The sequence below is a fragment of the Neomonachus schauinslandi genome, chromosome 3, assembly GCF_002201575.2.
Source record: "Neomonachus schauinslandi chromosome 3, ASM220157v2, whole genome shotgun sequence".
NCBI lineage: Eukaryota > Metazoa > Chordata > Mammalia > Carnivora > Phocidae > Neomonachus > Neomonachus schauinslandi.
In genome coordinates, this window is record NC_058405.1 from 62,240,043 (window position 1) to 62,265,049 (window position 25,007).

Sequence of the window (25,007 nt, forward strand, 5' to 3'; positions counted from 1 at the left end):
ACCCTAGCAGAATCCCTGGGCAGGTACTGTCTGTCACCTCCATTTTCAAGAGGGGGAAGAGGCCCGGGAAGGACCAAAGACCCATCTGGTCCCTGTTCAGCCCCGTCTCGTGAGCCCACATGGCAAGCAAGGGCCGTCTGGAAAGTCAATGCTGCCTTCTGAGTGCCCGCGTGTCGAAAACTCCCCCTAATCTAAAGCACCTTAATAAAGCGATGCTTTCTTATGGGGGAAAGTAGAGCTTTCCAGGAAAGTTTTCTTGAGATGAATTACTGGAATAGCAACTTCATCTTATTAGAATTAACATGCTCTGGTAGAGCCCACAAGGGGATTTGCTTCATTCCAGAGTCCTGAGGGGGCAAGTTGAGACACGACTAGTCACTATCAATGGATTCTGACTAATCCATGGGATCAAAATTATCCTGAATTTTTGTTTCTCTCTGCTCCTCCTTTTTCTTTTCTTTTCTTTGCTTTTTTTTTTTTTTTTTTTTTTTTTTAGTGTGGGTGGCACTATTGACCTACGGGCACTAAAATGGACAACTCTTTGGGATGAGTTTGGTTAAGAAGAGGAACCAAGGCACAAAGTTCAAGCACTACTGGAGAAAGCTGAACCCCATCTGGGGGAGGAGACTGTAAGTGCTCCCTGATGAAGAGAAAACAGCTTGCTATTTGTGGTAACATTGACCCTGACTGCAGACAACACAGTCATCAAGTGGCCACAGTGTATCTTCTCCTCAGTGTGTTAGATGGACAAAGGTGACCTTCATTCAGAAAGATGCTGGGGAGGCAGGGTGGAGGCTCAGGGTTGCCGAGCCGGGTTTGACTTGACCGCACCAGCTCATCATCCTGCCAACCGGAAGCAACAAGCATTACAAAATAAGGTTGCTGGTCTGTGATCTCGACTGAACCCCTGGCACCCGATGGACCACAATTCCTGAAGCCACTCGAGACTTCTTCAGTTGTAACTGACATGTTCATCAACCCATTAAATAACCATCATACCATGGAGTTTTATATTCATTTATTCAACATGCATTTTTGTGCCTGGCTCTGTAAGAGACGCAAGTAATTTAAGGATGAGGGCGGCACAGAACACTTGCCCAGACGTTCTCTGATTTAATCCTCACAGCAATCTTAGGACAATGAGCATATATTGCTCCTGTTTTATAGGCGAGGTGACCAGAGCTTGGGGAGAAGACTAAAAATTGCCCCAAATCTCATGGATAGGGAGTGGACGGGAATCAAACTCATGTCTTCTGAAAACAAATCATTATGACGACAACTAGTGTTATTGAGCATTAAGTATGTGCAGAGGTAGTGACTTCGTCCCTTTACATGTACAGGATGGCATCGAATTCTTGAAACAATCCCGTGCAGTAGGTGCTATTTTTATGGTACCCAGTTTGCAGATGAGCAAACACAGAAGGGTAGTTCAGGAGAGGAAGTAAGAGACAGAGCCCTTGCTGGTGGCCCAGCTGCAAAGGGGATCCCACTGCCCTCTGTGAGTAGGCCACGTGTTTGAGTTTCCCTTGGGGTGAATGTATCAGCCCTGATCTTTTCGAAATCTCTCTATTCGAACATTTAATGAGAACATGCCACTTTCTGGGCACACTTTCTGCCTGTCCACAGAAGTGGTCCTTTTCCGGCTCTGAGAGGGCCGACACTGGGTGAGAGGGGTGCTGTCTGGTTGCTCTTGGCCTGTTGCTTTTGTAGGGGTTTCAGAAGGAGTTGCTGGTGGTCATAGTAACCACCACTCCCATCATCACGCTACTAACATTTTTTAAAGCACTTACCCCATGCTAAGCACTTGGCAAACATTAACTCATTGAATCCTCACAACATTCTTTTTTTTTTTTTTTTTTTTTAAGATTTTATTTATTTATTTGAGACAGAATGAGAGAGAGAGAGCACATGAGAGGGGGGAGGGTCAGAGGGAGAAGCAGGCTCCCTGCCGAGCAGGGAGCCCGATGCGGGACTCGATCCAGGGACTCCAGGATCATGACCTGAGCCGAAGGCAGTCGCTTAACCAACTGAGCCACCCAGGCGCCCTCCTCACAACATTCTTATTAGGTAACTACTGATATTATGCCCATTTTATAGAGGGGTAAACTGAGGCCGACAGGGCCCAAGCAGTGGGCACGGTTACTCTGCTGATAAGTGGCAAAGCGGGGCTACCTGGTAGACATCGGCGTTTCCCACCTCCCTGGGAAGGCTGCTGTAGTCTGAACTGGCTGGTCCAGCAGGAGCATCGTTTTGCATGCTGGGTCTCATCAATATTCAGTCCCAACAGGCTGTCCACAGGACTGCCTGCTCTGCTCAGAGCCCCTGCCTGCTCCCGGTGACCTTGGGCAGAGACTCTTCAAGGGTTTGGAGAAAGCCTCTCTGGAAGAACAGCTTCTGAGTGATCCTGTCGGAAAGGCACCTCTGGCTGGGGGAGGGACAAGTGAGGGCGGGTGGGCATATGGAGGAGGGAGTGACTCTGTCTGTCTCCAGGTGAGCAATACGGTTTACTTATGGCTCCCCAATTATGCCGTTTTTCTGGTTTTATTCACTCAAAGGTAGACATAATTCAGGGGGGTTAGGGGAAAAGGCAGGGGGAGATACAGAGGGCTTATTTATCTGAGATTAGAAGGGCAGGCTTAATGTTTTAAATGTAGTGGACCTTAGGCTGTGGGGTTGATGAGCCCCCTGACTGCTGGTCTGCTTCACATCTGTATTAGTTTGCTTGGACTACCGTAGGGGAGCACTGCAGACACAGGGCCTTAACAGAAATTTATTTTCTCCCAGTTCTGGAGGCTAGGAGGCCAAGATCAAGGTGCTGGCAGGGTTGATTTCTTCTGACGCCTCTCTCCTTGATGTGTAGATGCCCGTCTTCTCCCTGTGTCTCTGACATGGTCTTCCCTCTGTGTGTATCTGTGACCAAATTTCCCCTTCTTATAAGGACACCAGTATTGTTGGATTGGGGCCCACCCCCAAAGACCTCATTTTAGCTTAATTATTTCCTCTTCTTCTTCTTTTTAACAAAATTACATTTTATTATGTTATAGTGTCAGTATTTTGAGTACAATCTCCCCTCTGTTCTCCAAGTTTTCTGTACTGTGGATCTTCTTCTTCTTCTTTTTTTAAACCTGCTTAATTACCTCTTCATAGACCCTGTTTCCAGTAGTGAGGTACTGGGGTTTAGGACTTCAACATATAAATTTTGAGGGGGAACACAATTCAGCCCATAGCCATATCAGAACAGCGGCATTCCCTGGTGAGGAGTGGTTTTGGTTTCTCTGAGTCCGAATGAAAATGAAGTGGGAGGGATGCCTGGGTGGCTCAGTTGGTTAAGCGGCTGCCTTAGACTCAGGTCATGATCCTGGAGTCTTGGGATCGAGTCCTGCATCGAGCTCCCTGCTCACCGGGGAGCCTGCTTCTCCCTCTCTCTCCCCCTCTGCCGCTCCCCCTGCTTGTGCTCTCTCTCTGTCAAATAAATAAATAAAATCTTAATAATAATAAAAAAAGAAAATGAAGTGGAAGAACGGGATGGGCAGTCAACATGGCTCACTGACCGGTGGGGAGATCTGGGATAACCTCCTTCCCTGCTCCAGCTATGGGCCACTTGGAGACAAGCTGCTCGGGTCAGACTTCAGAACTGGCGGGCAGATCTTGATTGTCCTTGGCTCCTCTGACGTGCACCGTAAGATTCTGCTGGGCTTCCTCCTCCAGTAGAGCCAAATGGGACAGGAGGAGTTGACGCTGGTTCTGAGAGCAGAGGGCGTTGGACCAGAGGTAGCAGCTGAGATGGTGGAGCCTACACCACTCTTGCCTCCAGGCTGAGACTCATTTAGGGCCGGGCCAAAGTGGCCTTTGTCTGAGGTCCAAGGGGATTGTTGGTTTTGTGAGCAAACCTCCCAGGATGGGGCAGCAGCAGAGAAAGTCCCCTTTCCTCATTTGATGGGGCAAAAGCTGGCGGGACACATTCTCCCTGGGGAGGGGTTGGAGGATCTGGGGCCGAGGTCGAGAGAGGTGCCAAGTCAGCTGGAGGGAAGCATGAGCCGGAGGAACAAGGGAGAGGGTAGGAGGCAGAGGGGCCATTCCAGGCCTGGCCACCAGCCACCAGAGATGGGGAAGGCCATCACATGGCCTTTTCTAACCTTTGTCAAGAACTGGACAGCTTGTCATGTGGGGCATATCACTGGGGCATGTGACACAACTTAGGAAATGCCAGGCAAGTTCAACAAGGTTTGTTTTCCAAAATTCAGACACCCTTGGTTTTGAACGGTGGATTTGAGAATTGCCCATGAACTTAAAGCTCCAGATCGGAGTTTTCTTATAAGCTCATCCTTCACCTATTTCTAAGTTACTAAAAACATATATATATATATATATATGTGTGTGTGTGTGCATATATATATATATATATATATATATATATATAGTCACAGAGGAGAAAATTTAAAATAACCCATGAATTCAGAGATAACCACTGTAAAGCTTTTAGGCATTATTATTACTTGCATTTGCACAGATATATATGAATGCATAAACATATATCTATACAAAATTGTTTTTACCAAAGGGATCATTCAAGATTTACTTTTCACTTAATGGATTTTGAACATTGCTGACAAGTTTCTTTTCCTTTTTTAAGATTTTATTTTATTTTTGAAGCAATCTCTATACCCAACATGGGACTCGAACTTGCAACCCCAAGATCAAGAGTCGCATGCTCTACTACCTGAGCCAGCCAGGCGCCCCCGCTGACAAGTTTCTATGTCATAATTTAAATAGCTTTTTAGTAGTCCATGCATAGATTTACCACAATTTCTCTAATTCTCTATTGTGGGACATTTTTTTTTTCACTAATATAAACAAAACTTAATAGAAACCTTTCCATGTCCTGTTTATAATAGGTGTGAACTTCAGTCTTGGAGTCCTTTGACTTTCTGAACCGTATTTGTGCAGGAATTATAATGTGCGTTTGGGAGCTTAGTTGCCAGAGGAGAATCAGGGGTGTGATCCTGGAGCTCACAGACTGGTGTGGGTATGTCCCAAATTAACCCAAGTTTAATCTGGATGAATAGAAACAGTGTCCAGAACGTTATCTTAAGAATTTTGCAAACGTCTGATGTTGATGTTAAGTATAATGGGAAGTGGCAAAATGGAATTTGTTTAGAGCATGCCACAGGGTGTGGGGTTCTTTAAGGGATCCCTCAAAGCAGTTCTAAGTTTATAGAATGGGGGCTGCTTTTTTGGCCATAGAAAGTGTGGACTTGAGTTTCTTTCAGTCATAATGGGCCAAAACATGGCAAAAGGAATGCCAGCAACTGATTGGGTTTAAGCCCAGTACTTTATATAAAAGAAGTCTAGATGACAGGTATGGGGGCTCCACGTTCTTCAGAAGCCTCTGTCTTATCCATCATCCTTAGTGCCTGGCTTCCATCTTGAAGATTACTTCATGGTCCCACAGGACAATTGGAGCTCCAACTATCACATCATCATTTCAGGCAGGGCTGAAAATCAGTCTGAAGGAATATATATGGCCAATTAGTTGTTAAAATGTCAAATATTTCAGAATGAGTGCCATTGCCTCTTTGCATCCTTGGATGGTCTCCAAGATCTGTCAACTAAAGAGTTAACACAAGCCACAGTGGGATCCTCCAGAATTTTGCTCAGGTCTAAGGCTGATGTCCATGTAAATGGTTGAACATATTAAAAATCACCCCCAGTTCCAAGTAGGAAGAAGGAAGGGGCAAGCAAAGGAGCTCACTGTTTCCAGTAAGCTGCCCTCCTTTACAGAACCTTTCCCACAAGTCCCACCCATCAACTTCCACTTACAGCTCATTGGCCACCCGTACCGAAATGCAGGCTGGGAAATGTAGTTCTACAGCCGCCAGAAGATCATCCAGTAACAACGATGACGTTCTCTTTCTACAGAAGCACAAGTGTTGGGTAGATAACCCTACTCAGAAAAACAAAAACAAAAACAAAAACAAATGCTATGGTGGCCCCAGTGGAGGAGGCTCAATCATTCACAGCTTGGTGTGAATGATGTCTCAAATCAAGGCAGTGACATTTTAGGGGGACATAATTCTCCTCCATTATAGTTGTTCTCGTGCTCTGTGTGTGTGTGTGATGTGGAGAGGGGGTCATGGAAGGTTGGAGGAGGATGGGTTATGCAGCTGGGATGTTGGATCTCTGGAAAGGAAAGGAACACGCTGCTGTTTTTAGTTGTCAGGGAAAAACACGATGCCCTCCTCTGCCGAGACCAACTACCTAACAAAACCCCTCCTGTAAGTCTTTAAAACAAAAACAAATAAATAAAACAAAAACAAACCTCCCCCCAAAGCTGGTAGGAGTGTAAATTAGAAGGCAATTTGGCAGTATTTAGCAAAACAAAAAATTCACACATCATTTGACCCAGCAAATCCACTTCCTGGAATCCATCCTAAGGAATATTCATGTGCCTGAGTGAAGATGTATGCACAAAGATGTTGACTGTAGTGTGGCCTTCAAAGGGGGGAAATTGGACACCATATGGACATCTATCAATAGGGGATTTGTTAAACCGGGGTATGGTATATCTATTCTGAAGAATTTTTTAAAAAATGAAGTAGACCCTATTGTATCATCATAGAAGAATCTCCAAAATGTATTTGAAAAGCAATAAGCAAGTTGTATAACAAATTTGAATGCAAGTTTAGTATGATACCACTTCTGTAGGGAAAAAAGTATATACATACCTACGTATAAAAGGAATAGGGAGAAGGCCCCATGCTGTGGACAGTGGGAGGAGGATGGGGGGGGTGAGTGTTGAAGGGACTTTTAGGTTTTGTCCTGTACACTGTTTAACTCTTTCAATTGGAGCATACTCATGAATTATTTATGCAATTAAAAAAGCTCATGATGACAAACTAAACCCGTGGCGACTTTGGAGCAGGTAGCTAAAGCGAGGCATCAGGAGGGGTAGGAAGAAGACTTGCATTTTCAGTACAGCATAAAAATAATGTAGTCACATAATAGACCTATAATAACAATGATTCAAATAATATGGCAAACACGTAGCTTTATTAAGAAGCAGGACAGTTCTAGATAAGCCACGTATATTAACTGATTTAATCCTCGCAACCACCCTATGGGATTGATGCTATGATTATTTCTGTTTAACCGACTTGGAAAGAGAGATGAGGTAAGTTGCCTCAGGTCTCATGGCTGGTTCTGACTATGGAGGGATGCTTTTAACCCTCACAGCGCTGCCTGCGTGCATCTGGAGGGTCACCTGCAGTTTGCAGAGCAAGTTCATCTCCATGATGTCCTTTGTCCCTCAGAGTCCAGTGTTACCACCTGCCTGCTCTGTGCCTGTTTCCTCCTCCTTCCTCATGTCCTCCTCATTGCTCCTCAGTCTCCATTATGCAGACAGAGAAGCAGACTCACAGAATTTACATCATTTTGAAGTCACATGGCTAGCATCTTCATTTGGGTTTCCCCCAGAGCTGACCCCAAGATGAAGGTCTGGTTGCAGGTGGTTTATTTGGGAGCTGACGGGGATACGAGCTGGGGGGAGGGAAGGAAGTTAGTCAAATGTGTTTATGATGCTCGCTGCAGTGACCTGGGCTTCGTCCTGCCGAGGGTCCTCTGACACTGTGCAAAATAGACCACCAAAGATGGAGGGGCCCTGGGTCTTCAGGAGCCATAGGAGGGTTGCTCCCCAGTACTTCCAGTCTGCCCCGGTGAGGACATTCCCCCCCAGGCAGAGGGGCAGGAAGCTGTTAGCTTGCTCATGACCTCTGCATGGGCTGGACAGCCATGGTGGCCACCCACAGCTCCACCAGAGTTGAGGGGAGCAGAACCAGGATTCGAACTCAAGTCTGTCTGATTCCAAGGCTCCTAGATTTCCAAGTCCACCCAGCCAGAAACGCAGGCTCCAGCAGATGCCTCTTGCTTGGCCATCTACAGACAGCTAGAGGAGTGCAGTCACGTGGCTCCAGAAGCAGAGCTTCAATGTGAAAACAGAATCCCGCCAAGAGCTCACTGGTTGCTTCCCTAACCTGTAGCCATGAACGAAGGGCGTGTCAGCTGGGGAAGAAGGAACCTCGAGTAAACACCTGTTGTCCCCACCTCTGCTGTCTTCGGTGCAGCCACCCTGACCCTGGTTCTTTTTTTTTTTTTTTAAGATTTTATTTATTTGACAGATAGAGACACAGCAAGAGAGGGAACACAAGCAGGGGGAGTGGGAGAGGGAGAAGCAGGCTTCCTATGGAGCAGGGAGCCCGATGCGGGGCTCGATCCCAGGACCCTGGGATCATGACCTGAGCTGAAGGCAGACACTTAACAACTGAGCCACCCAGGTGCCCTGTGGTTCTCTCTCTTTTTTTTTTAAAGATTTATTTATTTGAGAAAGAGAGCCTGCATGCACAGAGGGGAGAGGCAGAGGGAGAGAGAATCTCAAGCAGACTCCCTGCTGAGCATGGCTCCATCTCACGACCCTGAGATCGTGACCTGAGCCGAAATAAAGAGTCAGATGCTTAACCGAGTAAGGCCTCCAGGTGCCCCTCTGGTTCTTTTTCTGACACATAAAGCTCAGACATGGGCTTGTTCCCTCTGACTAAATGTCTTTTCCTCAGCTTCCTTGGGTCTTTCCTCCACTGTTGGAGAGAGGCATTCTGTGCCATATCCCATCTTTATGCTCCTTAGCACCCACCATGGGCCAACAGGAAAAGCTTTCCCTCTTCCTCTTAGCTCTTGTCTTTCTCCTGCACTAGAGCACGTATAGGACCATGCACAGGACCATGCATAGGACCATACACTGGAGCACGCATAGGACCATGCACAGGACCATGCATAGGATCATGCATAAGACCATGCACTGGAGCGCGCATAGGATCATGCACTGGAGCACGCATAGGACCATGCACTGGGCCATGCACTGGACCATGCACAGGACCACGCATGGGACCATGCACTGGAGCACGCACAGGACCATGCAATGGACCATGCACTGGAGCACGCATAGGACCATGCACTGGACCATGCCCTGGAGCACGCACAGGACCACGCACTGGACCACGCATAGGACCATGCACTGGAGCACACACAGGACCATGCACTGGACCACGCACTGGACCACGCATAGGACCATGCACTGGAGCACACATAGGACCATGCACTGGACCACGCACTGGACCATGTACTGGACCACACATAGGACCATGCACTGGACCATGCATAGGACCATGCACTAGACTACGCACTGGAGCAGAGGTAGCACCAGGCTGACTCTGCTGCCTGGAGGGCCCCCAGTAAATGCTTTTGATGGAATGAGTGAGAAGACAGGCAGCTTAGGGAGGGGCAAGGAGCTCCCTTGAAGAGCCATGTGGTGGGAGATAGTAGCGATAGGGGTTAAAGGGAATGGGAGGGATCCCTCTGCACAAATTTGTTCTAGAAATATTTTTATTGGAGGCCTATGGCCCCTGGACTCTGCTCCCGACCTGGCCCTGCCTTGTTGGCCAGGTAAGCAGCCTTGCTGGCTTGGGTGGAGGGTGACCGGGTGTTTGGGGAGCCCAGCGTTCCCTCTCTGGTGTGGGAAAGGGGTGGGTGACCGGCGTGAGCTGTGGTGTCCCAGAGCAGGGAGTGGGCATGGTGCCAGGTCCTCTCTGACACACAGGCAGCCCCAGGCTTCCTGTCCGAGCCCATGGCTTGGCCCCGAGGCCCCCGAAAGGCTGGAAAACAGCAAGCTCTCTGGTGCTCTGCGTGTGGGACGCAGGTTGTCTCCTCCAGCGGCAGAGTAATTGGCATTTCCTGCCCCCATGTAGCCCTTGGCTCTCTGGGGTCCTGCTCTTGTCTCTGACCCCCTGAGACAGGAACATCCTTTCCCATCAGGGCGCCAAAGATCCTCTATAGCTTCCGGTCACCACATGTCCCCCCTTGCCATGGCTTTAACTGCCAGATTGTCCGCTTTTTCTGGCCCCAGGAGAAAATCACCACTAGCTGCCGTTTATTGAGCCAGTTAGGCAGGCCCCGGTGCACATTCTCTCTCTCTTAATCCTCAAGCTCCCTTATGAGGCTGGTACTTTTAGTTCCCCCATTTTACAGATTGATACGAATGATTTTCGCAATTTATGGAGGTCTTTCCGTGTGCCAGGCAATGTCCTGAGCACTTGATGATTGCGGCTGGCTCTGCTCCTGTTCCCGAGGGCCTGCTGCCCCTCCCAGTGGGACGGTCACACTCCCCACCCTGATGACGACAGGCATGACTCCTTTCGCCAACGGGACGGGATTGGAAGTGACAGATTTCTGCGTAGAAGTGCTGAGAGCCATTGCGGGTTCGGGTTCTGCCTTTCCTTCCCTCCCTCCCGGCCAGCCCTGCCAGGTCCAGATAGGGGCGGATCCGACATCTCCTTTCCAGCAGAAAGATGTGCAGCCAAACCGCAAAGAACATGTAACGGGGGCAAGAAACAAACCTTTGTTGTTGTAAGCCACGGAGATTTGGGAGTTGCTTGCAGCGTAATCTAGCGAGAGGTGGTGGATACAACATGCATTACCACATTTAATCCTAAAACTAGCCCTGGGGGGGTAGGTATTCATATACCAATTTTCAACATTAATACTATAACCCCACTAAATCCTGGCAAAGGAGTCTCTGGCTCCGTCTTCACGTAGAGTCAACTTTAAAGAAACACTGGACAGGAGCCAAACTCATTAAAAGGGAATTTTATTCTTATGTCTTTAGAAGAAAATTTAAGAGGAGGTCCAAATGAAGCTTTTAATTGAATTTCCTCTCCTCTGCCACCTACTTTTCTCTCACCCACAGCTGCTCCCCAGCACGTCACAGACTCCCCCACACCCCTCTCCCCTCCTGGGCTCCACATGGCTCTCTCCTCCTTGCCCTGCCTGCCCTCTAAAGCAGACCAATTTTCTTCCCACTAAAAATGATCTTGGAAGAGCCTTGCTGGGGGACTTGCTATTTACTGTTTTTTAGGAGAGACACTTTTGCACAGCCTGAAAGTGACCCACCCATTGACCCAGGGGCCGGCCCCATCATTTAGGAGAGCCTAGGTGACATGTTTCACACCAACCCCAGAGAGCGAGAGTCGTTTCTTGCTCAAAGGAGAAGGATGGGGAGTACTGGCAGAATTCTCTTTGATGGGCAGGGGGAAGGGCAAAGGCTGTGGCAATCCCAAGTTAATAATATTTGCCCTGTTATATTAATGATAATAATAATAATAATAATAATAATAATAGAGCAGCTAACATTTGAGAGTTTACCAAATCCCAAACACGTGTCCTAAGTGTTTATATGTCCATTGATTTCATTGATTCCATACTGCAATCCTGTAAGATCACGAAACCCTCATTTTATGGACAAGAGCATCGAAGCAGAGGGACATTGAGAAACTTGCCCCAGGACATAAGCCGAGAAGTGACAGAACTGAGGTTCAGAAGCAATTCTGAACCCTCGGGCTGTGTGGGCAATCCCATGCCATGCTCTGCCCATGCATTTGGATCATAGCTTATAAGCCTCCAGGGGCTTCCCGGGGCCCTTGTGTCCCGTCCGGCCCTGAGCCTGCCCAGGACATCCTTCTTCCACCAGCTTCGTCCCATCCACTCCATGACTGTTCATGCCCCTGACCTTTCCTTCGCGGTGCCAGCCCCGCGGAAGGATACTTTTTGCCCCCGCTCCTGTCCGTTTGCCTGATTAAGGGTGTCAATCCTGCAGCTGCTGTTCAGCTTTGGCCTGCCTCCCCTGGGAAGCTCCCCCTGGACACGCGCCCCCTTGTTTTCCTTGTCATTGCCCGTCTACTGCATCGCTTTCTACTTCCACTCTCGTCCCCAGGGCATAGCACAGGCCAAAGAGCTAGCGTGGCTCAACAAATATGTGTTTAATGAATGGATGATTGATGTTTATTTATTCAATTCATCTGAAACGGATTGTTTGGTGACTGTTATTCTTCGGTGAATATTTCTGGCTCAGGGTTCCAGGCCGCATCTGGATTCGATATCTGTAGTCAGGGGCCAGAAAGCCTGTGATGAGCAACATCTTCCTTCCCGCCTGGCACTTGACTTTTTCATATTTGCCACATGAGATGTTTCACCTTTGCATCTCCAAAGCAGGCCAATTTTTTCCCACTAAAAAAAAAAATTCTTGAATACCCCTTGTCCGGAGAACTCAATGATATTTTCTTCAAGATAGACACTTGTCACAGTTGTCAGGAAGCCTTCTGTTTATGGCCAGGGATCTGTCATCTCCCAGAAATGATGGGATGAGTCCGAGGTCTGGAGAGTGATCTCTTGGAGTCACAAATTTGTCATGTCACATTCTCTGGACTTCAGGAACCTATGACAGCAACATGGATACCGCTTTCATCAAGGGATGAAAAGAATTCTTGCACAACTCATAGTTAAAAAAGAAAAGCAGCGCAAAGGAAAACTAAGTAACAAAAAATGGCAAACGTTGGAGGCGTCACCTGGGATCTTTCAGGCTTCCAAGGCCGAGGAAGGAAAGCAGGGGGACACACAGCTTCCCACAGAACCTTGGAATTCTCACGTTCGATGCATCAGAGGAGTGGACCATATTCCCTGTGCCTCCCCAGGGCTCCGGGCACTTGGCACAGAGAGTGGTTGGGTGGGGATGGGTGTGGGAGAGGGAGAGTGGGCAGGGTCTGCAATCCTGCTCCCTTAGGTCATTTCCGTCCCCACCGCTAGATGCTTACTGATAATTCAGACTTGTGCCTCAGCTAATTTATCCCAAGGACAGATTGACAAGGGGACATGCACAGCTACTCCTGAGAGTGGAGATTCTATCGAGCCCTAGCAGTGTGCTTAGTGGACATATTAGGCTCCAAATCAGTAATTCCTCAGAAATTCAGAATTTCTACAAGGATAAACCAGTATTTATTGTGTGCCAAGCACTGTGCTAGAGACCTTAAATTGGTGGTTCCCAACTGCATCAGAATCACTGGGAGGGCCTGTTAAAACACAGACTGCTGGGCCCCATCCCTGAAGTTTCTGACTCGGTAATTCTGGGGTGGGGCCTGAGAATATGCATTCCAGCAAGTTCCCAGGTGAGGCTGCTGCTGTTGGTCCAGGGACGCCACACAATGAGAACCACTGCCTTGTGTGTGTTCTTATTCCACCCTCACAAGAATGGAAACACGTGACGGTGAAGCACCTAATTCAAGGTTACATCGCCAGCAGCCTCAAGAGTGGGGATTCTAGCCCAGCCTGGGCTCCTTCCAGAGGCTCTTCTCTTTCCCGTAGCTGCTCAGTCTTTCCACCACATTTATCTGCCCTGGGAACTTTGTGCTAACAAACTACAAAACCCAGTCCCAAACACATAAAGGACCTGGTCCTCATGTAGCCCACTGCTCCTTCTGTTTCTCTGATAGGACAAGCTAGTGAGATTGAGTGGTATGGCAAGCAAGTAACAATCCATGCCTGCAAATCAAATGCGTGGCCGGGCCAGGGCTTGAGAGTCTGATTTCTGCCTGGTGGGGAGGTCCCACGGCCACAGCATATTGTAACCGATGTGGACTTCGTTTTGAAAGGGCCCGCGGCGTGGCAGACTGCCATATTGCTCCTGCGTCCCAGCGGCCGTGTCTGCATCGCAGGGAGTGGATGCACAGCCCTTGCGCTGTGGGGGCTGCAGAGGGGCCTCCTGGGAGGTTCTGACATCGTGGAACCTCGCTTAAAGGCTGCTGAATTTATAAACAAGCAGAATGACAGCTGCTAGACAGCTGGGGATCTACAGCCCGAACCAAATGGGCCAGCAGTGACAGATAAGGAGAGTGGATTCTTTTTTAACTTCACAAGGCCAAGAGAAGGGCATTCGACATTTGGCCTTGCAGATGGCTTCTACACAATGCAGACATCATACCAAGAAAAGTTTATGCCTACATATATATCTTCTTGAGTTGCTTTGGAACCCATGGACACATGCCGCATCAGCTGCATCGTCTTCCATTTCTTTTTTTTTTTTTAATTATTTTTTATTTTTTTATTCTTATGTTAATCCCCATACATTACATCATTAGTTTTAGATGAGGTGTTCCATGATTCATTGTTTGTGCATAACACCCAGTGCTCCATGCAGAATGTGCCCTCCTCAATACCCATCACCAGGCTAACCCATCCTCCCACCCCCCTCCCCCCCAGATCGTCTTCCATTTCTTGAGCAAGGGTTGGCACATCAGCATTGTGCTACTTGTGATGGGGCATTGACCATGAGGATGGGGGTGGGTAAACTCCTCAGTGACTGAGCACCATTGTATACATGAAAAGATGAAAATATTCCTAAAGCACCAGAGGTCTCCCTACCTAGACACACACACACACACACAAAATAATAATAATAATAATAATAATAATAAATCTTCAGAGGGCTTTGGTTCACTTTTTAAAGCAATCAAGAGATTTTTATGTTTCCCTTGCAGAGATGTACTTCTCAAAAAATGTAGAAATGATAATAACCAAAAAGACAAGCTAAACTCGACGAAGGGAAACAACCAGCATCTTGTTCAGGCATTAAAAATGAAAATAATCATGGGGCGCCTGGGTGGCTCAGTTGGTTAGGTGACTGCCTTCGGCTCAGGTCATGATCCTGGAGTCCCAGGATCGAGTTCCACATCGGGCTCCCTGCTCGGCGGGGAGTCTGCTTCTCCCTCTGACCCTCCTCCCTCTCATGCTCTCTGTCTCTCATTCTCTCTGTCTCAAATAAATAAATAAAATCTTTAAAAAAAAAAAAAAGAAAAGAATCATGAAACAGACTCAAATCTTTCAAAGATTGTAGACTGCATAAAAGCTTGAAGAACTTCTTAGAAGAAAAGTCCTCCAAATAGGATTAAGAGCTCTGCTGAGCTGAGCCAGGAGGATGGAGACATATATACATTTTTTCAGTGGGAGGAGAAAAATGTGCCTTTATTCTGGGTTCCAGCAGAAACCATTCCCTTGGCTGGTGGCTACCACCCTCTTGGGTCTCCCTTTACCTGCTTTTCCTTTAGCCTTCTCTGGGGTGAGCCCTGACGATTCAGGAATACTGATTTCAGCGTCTGTTGCTTTTTATAAAGCCAGTAATGAATAATAGACAGAAGGACAAAATACCATGAGTGTAGATTCGGCACATCTCATATGTAAGAACGTAGAAGGGACCGAGAGTTCTGTCACCGTCCACTTAGCCATGACACGGCTTGCTCCATGATGGTCGTCCCAGATGAAGACTGTCAAGTAGTGGCCGCTTATCTCTTTAAGCACAGAAACTTGAATTCTCTCTCAGTCATATTGCATGGAAATCTTTCTAAAAGAGACCACACTACTACTCTGCCTTATGTCTCTGTTCCTTATGAACAGAAATTATTTATAGTACAGGGATACCTTCCAGAATTACCCTAAAAAGCCCCAGCTTGTCAATCTTTTTCTTTTCTTTCTCTTCTCTTCTCTTCTCTTCTCTTCTCTTCTCTTCTCTTCTCTTCTCTCTTCTCCCTCCCTCTCTCCCTCTCTATTTCTCTTTCTTTCTTTCTCTCTCTCCCTTCCTCCCTCCCTTCTTTCCTTCCTTCCTTCCTTCTTTCCTACTGCTGTCAAATTTTCCTAAAAGGAGAAACATCTTACCTTTCTTCCCAGTTGCGGTGAGGAGGACTGGGGAGGATGCGTGGCGTGGAGGTGGAATGGTAATATCAGGGTTAGCGATCGTTTGTCATCTCATTTGACACACAGTGTGAGTCAGGCAACTCATACGACTCTTAAAGAAATACCTCAAAAGACACCTTGTTTATGAGGGCTAGCGCTTTTCAAAATAATTTTGTTCAGGAATTTGAGAAAGGGGGAAAAAAAAAAGCACCTTTTTTTGCTTTACGTTTAACTATCTTTAGTCCATCAGATTATTACAGAGGAAGAAGGTGTCCTGAGTAGAGCAGGGGAGAGCTCCTGAGTTGAGCACTGGCTCTCATTCTTCATTCACCTGGAGTTGGGCACCTAGAGGTGGTCTCAGAAGTGGTTCGCTTTAGTTTCTGAGCTGGGAGTGAGGGCCAGGGTGGTGGTGGAGGTGGAGCGGGCCTCAGATCTGAGAAGGCGGCCATGATGTCTCCCCATGTCTTTCTGGTCAATTCATTTCCCTACAACTCCTTGTAGGCTTCGTTTTCTGATCTTCCCTCTAGTTGTTTGCCAGCTCAGGATTTTAAACCTCAAGCAGTTTTCAATGCTCTAGCCTGAGTTTTAACAACCAGCTCTCTGATGTGCTTCTTCCCCAGTGTTATTGTTCCTTACTTGACATTTAAAGCCATTTTCTGTCTTTGTACATGTTGCTAACAGTCCCTTGTGCTGCACAACAGTGATTTCCAAAGTGGCCTCTAAAGATCGCACAAGTTCATCCTCAGAATGGGCTGAGGGAAGTGAGTGGGCTTTCCAGAAATGGCAGGCTGCCAGAAACAGAAAAGGGAAGGTTTTCTCAAAATATTGTAGTCAGGGAAAGATAAAAGATCTAAATTCAAATTACTAGACTCAGAATCACAGAATTTCAGACTACAGAAAGCACGTAGGAAACTCTTGTTTTACAGATGAGAAAACAGAGGTCCAGAGGGTGAAGCTGATTGACCTGTACGTGGCTGAGGCAGGGATGTAAGCCAAGCGTTCTGATTCTGAGTTTAATGTTCTTTCTGCTACCGCCCTATCTCATTTCCCTTTGATCGCTGGAGTGCTTTCATTTCCAGTGGAATAATTTCTTAATTACTGTGGCCTACCAGTTGGGGCAGAATTAAAAATGTACCAGCATGTTAACATCCATGTCAGAAGCATTTTTAAAAATATAAGGCCTAATCAATGAGGGGTCCTGGGATATTTTTTTCATTTTCACCTCCCATCCCACTGCTACGCAAAGCTTACTAAAATCTAAAAAATGCCGAAGAACTACTTAACTTTTCACCATGGAAACAATTTGGCAGTTCCAGAATGAGATTTTTTTTCTGTAACATCAAAGAGTATTATAAATCAAAGAAAAAGCACTTTACCTGTTCTCACGTTAGAGGAAATAAAAGGAATGAAAGAAAATGTGTGGTGGGGGTTTGGTTATCATACACTCGCAGCAAGAAGCTCAGGGTCACTGTCCCTTCGTCGTGAAAGAGCACGTTTGAACCTTGAGCCCAGATTACAGGGTGAACCTTGGCTCCTGATCTTACTAACTCATTTCTCCTAAGTTAACTTTTCTTCCACTTACTCCTCTAGTACTAACATAGAACTTTACAACGTACAGATTACAGCAGGAATTTCTCCAGGCGTACAGGGACATTCTAACTTCCTAGCAATTGAAGAAAAGCTCAGGTGTCATATGATCCCTGTGATTGGTCCGGTTTCATTCATTTCTCATAGAACTTACAGCTTCATTCATTCACCTGACCCGTGACAAGTTCATTCCTAATCAGTTTTTCTTTCTCCTAATGTAAAGCTTACTAAGGACGTTGGCTCAAAGTCATGAACTTCTCTGAAAACCAGTCATGCTCTGTAGTTAGGGTTGCCAAATATTTCATGGGATGTATTTATGCTGAAAAATTATTTCTTCTCGATCTGAAATTCAAATTTCACTGGGTCTCTTGTATTTTAATTTGCCAAACCCAGTAACCCTATTTGAACTGTGGAATAGATACCCTCTTGAGATTTTGTGTTTGGATAAAAATTTTTTAAATGAAATCATACAGGAAATATTTTAAGGAGCTAAATGTCTATCTTTTGATAAAGACATGCATAATAAATCTAGATTTTTTTATACATTTGGTTTGCCTTAGATGTAGCATACCTGTGTGTGTTTTATAAATTCAGTCTTTAAAAATGTTCATTTTATATATCAACCATTGCTCACCCTCCCTAAGTTATTATACTCTCTCATAATTTGCAGACTCTAAGGCACAGTTTAGAAGTATATCATTGTCCACTCCCTTATATATGAGCACTGCATCTATAGCATAAAATAGGCTTTATTCATGGGAAGCATCCAAAATAGAAATGTTGCTGTAAAAGTAATTAGATTTGAATTTAAAAGGATCAGTTCCTCTTTAGGGGTTTCCCTAAAAGGCTTAATGAGGGAAATTAGCCACCAATTATACTACCTTATAATTTGCAGACTCCAAGGCACAGTTTAGAAGTATACCATTGTCCCCTCACTTGTGTACCTACATTTCATGGTTTTTGAGTTCTCTTTCAGGGAGAAGACTAGCCTGTTGTGGATTTTGTGAGATTTTTTTGAGCTCTGAGTCATTAACCCAAATGAGTTTCACCAAGGTCTTTGGTAACCACAGTAACAACATTTATTAAATGTTTACTGTATGCCGATCCATATGTGTTTCCTGTATACATTATTTCTTCCAATCCTGATAATTCAGTGAGCTGGGTCCTATCGTCATCCTCATTTTACAGACGAGGAAACAAAAGGCCCGGTACTTTGCGTCTGGTTTCACAACCGGGAAGTGAAAATGCTAGGATCCAAACCCAGGTCCAACTCCAGCATGCTTTCAGCCGTTGCCCACCCAGAATGTTTCCCTCTGGTGGACAAGGTGGGGCTTGTTGTGGGCCTTGTGGAGGATGGCTGGTGTAGAAACTTCCTGCGAAGAGGGAGACTCTAGAGGCCTCCCATAATCTGCAGGCAGAGTCTGCTTTTGTTACACCCGGTGAAGATCTCACAGAGCGTGGAGACGGTTGTCTCTGCTCTCTTAAGAGATGGGTTTGTCCACAGCCTGGAATTTCAAGACTTATCAGAAGAAAATCACAAATTATTTATAAATGCTTTGAAATCATGCTGTCTGTTACTTTTGTGGACAGACATAGGAATCACCGGGGGCTGGGGGGGTACTTGTGTGAAGATTCCTGAGCCTACACTTAGAGCTTCTGATTAAGTTCTAACTCAGTGGTTCTGCACAGGATCTGAAAACTAGACTTGTCGCCTACAGTTTTGCAGGAACCTATAGTTCCTTATGGGTGCTGATGGGTACACACTTTGAGAAACCCTGCTTGAGCTCTGCATTCCTACAGGGCAGGGATGTGTCTCATCTATCTTTGTATCCTCAAACCTAGAACAGGACCAGATACATAGCCAATACATGCTGACAGGGAATTGAATTACAAGGAATGCAGAAAGGGAAGGGTTTCTGTTGACATTTGGGGCTGCTGGGAATAACCAATTCTAATTCTAACCATGGTTAAAAAGTTTTCTTCCAGCGTTTATAAGTGCAAAGTGTTGACTTTGATCTCCAGGGTCTCCATCTCCAGTGGGTGGTGGCAGGGGCAGGGGAGATGGTGCCGAGGAGCATATATTTATATTTATGTACAGCGAAATCCTTATTACGCTTTATCAGCGAAACCAGGGCACATACTTGTTAGTATGTGAATATGCATCTGTGCCTTCCTTCCTTTCACAGCTGACACTGGAGATTAGATTCAAGCTTTAAACTTGTAAAAAGCCTTAGAGGGAAACCCTTAATGAGGAACTGATCCTTTTAAACTCAAGTCTAATTACTTTTACAGCAACATTTCTATTTTGGATCTTCCCATGAATAAACTCTCCTTTATGCCATTGATGCAGTGCTCGTCCCTCAATCTCTGCAAAAAGAACACCCAACAGGTGGCCTGACCGAAAGATCCCAATGAGAAAGCCAATGATTCTTTTCTGCTTGAGCAGCGGCCTTGATTTCAAAGCCCACCAGGAGAGAAAAACTTGGATCCCATGTTTACAAGCCCTTGAAAATGTTTCTATCTTTTCTCTGCTATTTAGACACTTGCTTCTACTCCTGGAGACTGACATGCAACCCAAGGCCATGAGCCTTTCAGCATGGTCTCTTACGGGACAAAGACAATTGGAAGGGTGATTGTGTGCATTTCAGTCACATGGATATCTGCCTTCTCAATGTCCAACTTTGATGGAAGCCACATGGAGGCACTCTGGCAATTGCCTTTTTATAAATTAGACTTGGGGATGTAACTCTAAGGAAATACTTTGTAGATTGTCCCTTTACCATAGTGTAAAAAGACTAAAAAGCATCCTAGGTTGGTATAGGAGAAATTAAATCTTAATTTGTTTCCACAAATACCCACTGCAACACTATTTTATTTTATTGTTTTTCTTCAGACAGCACATTTTTGGCTAGAGATAGCAAGGCAAAATGCGAAGAATACTAGATTGGGAACTAGGAGGCTTTCACTAATTTACCAAGCTCACCTGAGCTTCATATTGAAAATGCCTCCATGACCTGCAAAGCCTTCTATGAATGTAAGGTGTTAACATTATGGTGTCCACTCACCAAATAAGTGTGGGTAAAAGAGTATAAGGCTGATGTGTGGGTGGGTAGATGTGGCATTAATTAATTCCTTTTACCACGGGAAGAGACTATGCACACTGTACTCCCACCAGCCCCCTGGGGTAGGCAAGGACTGTTGTCATGACCATCCTTTGTACTGGGTTCTGAAGAATGCGTGGCCAGAAACCTTCAGCTACGAAGATGACCATAGGGAAAGAGCACAGGCTGCAAGCTAAACCAGAGGCCCAAATAAAACAGATACCAGATCTGCCCTGTGTGGCTGTGGGCAAGTCACTTAATCTCTTCGAATTCCCATTTCCTCATCTGCAAGAGCCTTCCTGCAGGACACCTGGTGCTAGAAAAGACCTGGCACACTGCAGGTGCTCATCAAGTCAGAGTTAGTATTAAATTACTAGCAGTGGTTCTTTGGTGTCAGGCTTTAGCTTGAGGTTTTTGATGCCACAGTCTTTGTCCAATAATTCCGGTGAGTATTTAGTTACGTTAAGTCAAACTTTTTTTAATGCCTCTCCAGTAGCTCTTCTGTGCTGTGAACATGGTCCACTTGGACCCTAAGATCTTTTCCCCATTTTTAGCATCCAGATAGTTCTCATCAGTATTGGTGAACTGTTGTTGAGATGGATGAAGAGAAATGGGAGAAAGGCCAATCAAATCATTAAATCCTTAAAAATTGAGGAACTAGAATCTCTGAGGCAGTATGGGCCCTGGTGTCAGACCACCCAGGTTCACACGGAGGCATCATCTGTTACTTGCTTGGTGACCCTGGGCAAGTGGCACGACTTCCTTAAGATCTGCTCATTCATAAAATGGACATAATAATAATGCTTATATAGGACACATAGGGGATACTCAGAATGATTATAAGAATTAAATGGAAAGACCTGTGCAAAGTGCTTAGCAGAGTGCTTGGTATACAGCTATCCTTTGATAAATGTGAGCCAATATGAGAAAAGTGTAAAAAAGCTGTAGGTAAAAGCTTAAAAGTGGTTCAAAGTCTATCTCCAAGTATATTATGCAAAATGTAGAGTGTGATAGAAAACAAGAATAAATTGTAGCAAGACAAATTTAGATCATCAGTAAGAATAACATGACTCCAAGGGTGATTAAACACTTGGATAGAATTTTATCCCACTTCCGATGTCTTATAGTTTTCTCCTTCCAGTTCTTAGCTTTTCTGGAGCTGCATATTAATAGAATAGCAACCAAAACAAAGCTTTTAAAAATATAGTTAGAAACATTTGCTCCAAATACAACTCATAGCAAATAAAATTATAGTCAATAATACTGTAATTATAGAACTTAAAAGTGCTCCTGCAGCTTAAACCAGATTCTGAAGCTTCCACAGAGAATGGCTGGGATCAAGAGATGATCAGCAGACGACATTACAGACAAAGTATAAGTACTAGGCAATTAGATACAGAGGTATAAGCCAAGAAGAACAATCAAACTGGAAAGAGGTAATCAAGGGAACAGGGAAGATGGGAGCACTGGTTATGTACCCAGTAGCTGGCAGAGAGAGTATACTGGGCTTCTTACATTTGCTGCTTGTTTATTCTTCCTAATAATATATTATCCCCAGAAAACTGAAGTTCAGAGAGAACGTTAAATAATGTTCCCCAGTGGCAGAGTTAAATAGTGGTGGGGGCAGTGTTCAAATGCAGGTCCCCTGGATGCCACATCGTCATGCATGTAAGGTACAAGAATATAGAGCTACGTTGGTGAAGGACTGTAAGTGGTATCCAAAGGAGGGATGAAGGAGCTCGGTGAGGGGATCTAAGATGGGCTTTCTGGAGGAGCTGGGAGCTGAGCAGGGTTCTGATGATGGGGTGTCCATTCTTTGCAGGCAAGGGAAACCTACTTGGGGCCCCTTAATTAATTAATTGGAAAGATACTGGTGGCTCACAGAACTGAAGCAAAAGCTGAGGAGAAAGAGGGCTAAGGCAGAGGTTCTTAGTGGGAAATGAAGAAGTTAGGAAATAAAAGGTGGCCACATTCCCTCTCAGCTATATTGTCAATTCCACTGTTTTTAGTTTTCAAATTTCCTGATTAAAAAAAACTCTGGTAACAGAATCATTCCAACAATTCCCTCATGTTGTCTTAGGCCAGCCTTATAACTTCCTTCCCAGTCAAACCTGTGGCCTTCTGAGATGCCTACTGGCTAATTTGAAACATGGACGGTGAGTTTTCTCCCGACTGGCATATAGGGTGAAACAGTGGGCAGTGACGTTGGGGGCAATGGGGGCGGGGGGACAGGGCATGTATGGAGTTTAGGTTTGAGACAGAAAGCAATGTGGGGCTACTGACAGGTGAGTCCACTGGATTTGGGGTGAAAGGTCATCCCCAGTGTTTGAGGAACATTTTCTGTGGAGGGATGAGGGAGATGGGAATGCATCCTTTGGGTTATTAATTATAGCTACAGTTCTGAACTCTGGTTCTCCCCTGCTTCGTGCTGATTTGAGAGAACTGTAGCACAGCTGTCTGGTCGATCTGGCTCCTGGGGCTGTAGAAGGCACAGTTTCACTCGGGAGAGTGGGTGGCCGCTGTGGTCACTGACAGCATCTTTAATGTATCTGTTCCACTCGGTGCTGAATGACAGTAAGCAGGAGCTGGGAGGTGCTTGGCCAGTCTCAGTCTGAGGAAGGTGGTGGCTGGGAGAAGAGATAGCAAACCTTGTGTTTGAGCAACAGCAGGTGCACCTGGGCTAGGCTCTCAGGTACCTGTCTGCAGTCAAGCTGGTCTTGTCTAGACGAGCAGCAGGGAGTGGTGCTAGTGAGGCTGGCAGGGGGATGATGCTTCTCTGTGATGAGGCACAGGGACAGCTTCCTTGATGAGCAGCCTTGCATGCAGGGGCAGCTGAAGGTGTGTCTTGAGAGGTCACAGTCGTTAATCTGCCATATTGTTGGAACTTCCCCCACTGATTCTGTTAGGAAGAAATCCCCATGTTACTATCTCACCCACTAGTTCTCAAGCCTGAATCTTCATCCAAATCACCCTGAAGTAGTGTTAAAACACAGTTTGCTGGGGCCCCACCCCCAGAATTTCTGATTTAGTGAGTCTATCATAGGGCCTGAGAATGCGCATTTCTAACAAGTTCCCAGATGGTGTTGATGCCGTTGGTCCATCGATCACATTTGGAGATCACTGCTCTAGAACTCATTTTCTCAAGTGCCCAGGGAGCATTCTTGCATTTTTCTGGGGTCAAGAAGATATTGAACCTGGTGAGCAACCCAGAAGACAAATCCTATTAAAGATCCCACAGTCAGCCACTGAGGGATGCTGGGGAAGTGGAGCAGAGGGTAAGCCTTTAGGCCTACAATTTACCTGGGGCAGAATATATAACATCTGTTAGTTTCTTATTAAAGCTGCCCTCTGCTATGCTGTGACAAGGTGATTTCTTTTTTTGTATGTCATGTGGGAGATTTCCCTTGGTTTCTGGGAGAGACCTTGCACTAAGAAAAGAAAATATGACAGCAGAGAAATCTGCCTTTCATATCCACCCACTGCACTGAGACAGTATAAGTATTTTTAGAAAATGAGGGGCTATTTGCATAGCATCTACAAGGTGCTGGGCACTGTGGTAAGTACTTTGCACACATTGCTTATTGCAATTTAAAAAAATCTGCAAGGTCTCTACTAATTGCATTTTATAAATGAGTCAACTGAGGTTCAGCAGCATTAAGAAACATACCCAGAAAAAAAAAAAAAAGAAAAAAGAAACATACCCAGAATCACAAAGCTAGAAATGGGCAGAGGCAGGACTTAAAAATATGTATCACTCTTATTCCAAATCTGTGTTCTCTTGATTTACCATTGGAAATGCAGAGATCTCTATAAAAACGTGCAGTTTGAAAAAATGAAAGAGTGCTTCTTTAAGTTAAAAACAAGGTCATGTGGTCAGGACCGAGGAGGTATAGGCAGGAATGAGTGGGAATTCGACATAAAGGGAGAAAGAACATAAAGCATGCCTAATCAGGACTTCTAGAGATGTTTACATTGTTCCCACTCGTTATTTTAATGCTTCTTCTTTCTCTCCTCTGCCCACTTTGGTGGCTTTCCTCAGGTAAGTAGGAGTTTAAGGAAACTGAAATAAGATGCAGGGGGCAGACCTGGGGAATCTTCTATGCAAAGCTTGGAGCAGTACCTGACACACAGGCGTTGCTCAGTGTTAGCTGTCACCCTCATCACTGTGTGCCCGCGTGCAGGGAGGGCAAGGATGGGACTTAGGTGGGCACCGCCAGCAGCCGCTGGAATCGAAGAGGAGACAATATATGGCAATGAACAGATTGCTTTAGTCCTGGAAATTACCTGAAAATTCTGGGTTCTGACTTAGAAGGTAAATATGACCTTACTGAAGAAAGTAAGTTGGAGGAATTAGGATCGGGGAGGCAGGAAAGGAGTGGATGTCTGCAAGAGAAAAACGTGGATCGGTGAGGATCGCGTGGGGAGCTCTGCTTGTCAGCCAGGAAGGTAATTCGGAATTTGGGGGTCATCGGACTGCAATATAAACGATCTGATTAGAAGTCTGGCCCTGTACCTGTCAGAGGAACTCTGGGCGGTGTGTTAAGTGTTCCTGGCCGTAAGGCAGCTCTTGGGAAGAAAGGCTTGGCAGGAAAGCCAGAGGGCGAGAAAGCCACCAGGTGAGCAAGAAGCCAGGTGATTGCAAGTGGCGTAAAGTGGGGCGATGACTACACCTGTGGGCCAAAGGTAACGAGATGGCAGGACATTTGTGCACGGAGATCC

The 25,007-nt window shown here is 45.8% G+C and overlaps 1 long non-coding RNA gene across 3 annotated transcripts in view; it reads left to right on the forward strand.

Moving 5' to 3' along the window:
- LOC110570348 overlaps positions 1-25,007 on the forward strand; it is a 92,458-nt gene that overhangs the window by 22,037 nt on the left and 45,414 nt on the right. The window contains exon 5 of one of the 3 annotated variants that reach the window (XR_002479717.1): positions 497-1,017. The exons of the other annotated variants lie outside the window; for them this stretch is intronic. This is a non-coding gene — a long non-coding RNA (uncharacterized LOC110570348). Of the gene's footprint in view, positions 1-496; positions 1,018-25,007 lie in introns of those variants that run through there. 3 annotated transcript variants of the gene reach the window in all.